Source organism: Bos taurus, chromosome 21, assembly GCF_002263795.3.
Source record: "Bos taurus isolate L1 Dominette 01449 registration number 42190680 breed Hereford chromosome 21, ARS-UCD2.0, whole genome shotgun sequence".
Classification (NCBI taxonomy): Eukaryota; Metazoa; Chordata; class Mammalia; order Artiodactyla; family Bovidae; genus Bos; species Bos taurus.
The window spans coordinates 67,890,093-67,891,623 of record NC_037348.1 but is presented as its reverse complement, the minus strand read 5'-3'; the positions used below and the strand labels follow the sequence as shown (position 1 = coordinate 67,891,623).

Here is a 1,531-nt window from a genome sequence, read left to right as displayed (position 1 = left end):
TTTTTTTTTCACTGCAAAAGATATGATTCTTCATCTGAAGCTTGATTCTTTATCTGAAGCTTGAAGCTGGAAGTAGCCGTCAGAAGAATTGCAGCTTCTGAGGTATTGGTGAGGTGGTTGGAAAGTCATAACTCCAGTGTGGACGAGGGTTAGAAGGAAACTGGGAGACATCTGAAGTGTTGAGTGTGTTCTCCTACACACCTCAGTTCAGCCGGTGGAGTTTTCGGTGTTCACGTAGGGTTTCTTGTAAACAAAATCACACAAAACGCAAAATTCACATTATGCTCGAACTGTTTCCTAATTGTTAAATGGTGTTGGAACAGATTCACGTTTTCAAAGCAAGCATCAGAGCAGGACTGTAGTTGTGGAGCACCTACTGTGTGGGAGGCACTGCCCGACGCACAGTAGGTTCAGCAGTATAGTGTTTCTGCCCTCATGGGAGATATTGTAATGAGGGAAACAATAAACAAATAATCAATTTCATTTCATATAATTTGCATACCACCTTCCCCCCAAGTTCACACGTTGACACCTAACCCCTACGGTGATGGTGTTTGGAGGTGGGGCCTTTGGGGGTGATTAGGTCCTGAGAGAGGAGCCTCCTGGACGGAATTAGTGTTTCTATAAAATGGACCCCTCCCACCCCTGCCCAAGCTCCCTTGCCCTTCCACCACAGGAGGACTCCGCAAGAAGACAGTTACGAATGAGCCAGGAAGCGTCTCTCACCAGATGCCGAGTCTGCTGGTGCCTCGGCCTTAGATTTCCCAGTCTCCAGAAACGTGCGCGATGAATACCCAGTCTCCGGGGTTCTGTCACAGCAGCCCAAAGGAGCTCAGCAGGGCAGTGAGCTGTGGGTTCATGGCAGGTGGAGTTGTATCCCCCCAGATTCCTGGGCTGAAGCCCTAGCCCTCTTACAGGTTGAGGTGTTAGTTCCTTGGGCTGCTGTTAACTGGGTGACTCACACAGAAACTTACAGTCTCACAGTCTGGAGGCCAGAACCCTCAGATCAGGGTGTTGGCAGGGTTCATTCCTTCCGTGGGCTGTGAGGAAGAACTCGTGCCATGCCTTTCCCTCAATCTTTAGTGATTTTCTAGCAACCTTTGGCGTCCTCGGCTGCAGAAACGCCACCCCAGTCTGCCCTCCTCTCCACGTGCTGCTCTTCCTGTCTGTGTCTGCGCCCACATGTCCCCTTTCATGAGGCACCAGTCATCCTAGAGTGGGGCTCACCCTGCTCCAGTAGCACCTCATCTTAACTGAGTATATCTGAAAAAACCCTATTTCCAAATAAAGTCACATTCGGAAGTATTGAAGGCTAAAACTTCAATGCATGGATTTGGAGGGATACAATTCCACCTGTAACTTACTAAAGGGATAAGGGAAGACCCCTTTCAGTAAGTGATATTTGAGCAAGAGCCTTAAATAAAATGGATGGAGTAAAGGACCTCCCTGGTGGTCTAGTGGTTCAGACTACATGCGGCCAATGCAGGGGGCTCAGGTTCAATCCCTGGTCAGGGACGAAGAATTGATGCTT

At 48.9% G+C, this 1,531-nt stretch overlaps 1 long non-coding RNA gene across 1 annotated transcript; it reads right to left on the bottom strand.

The window, feature by feature from the left end:
* Nucleotides 1-221: 221 nt before the first annotated feature.
* On the bottom strand, nucleotides 222-747 carry LOC132343397 (uncharacterized). The gene is made up of 3 exons (XR_009492233.1): nucleotides 727-747; nucleotides 378-427; nucleotides 222-243 (listed from the first exon to the last, which is right to left on the bottom strand). It is a non-coding gene; the product is annotated as an uncharacterized lncRNA (long non-coding RNA).
* Between the last annotated feature and the right edge of the window lie 784 nt (nucleotides 748-1,531).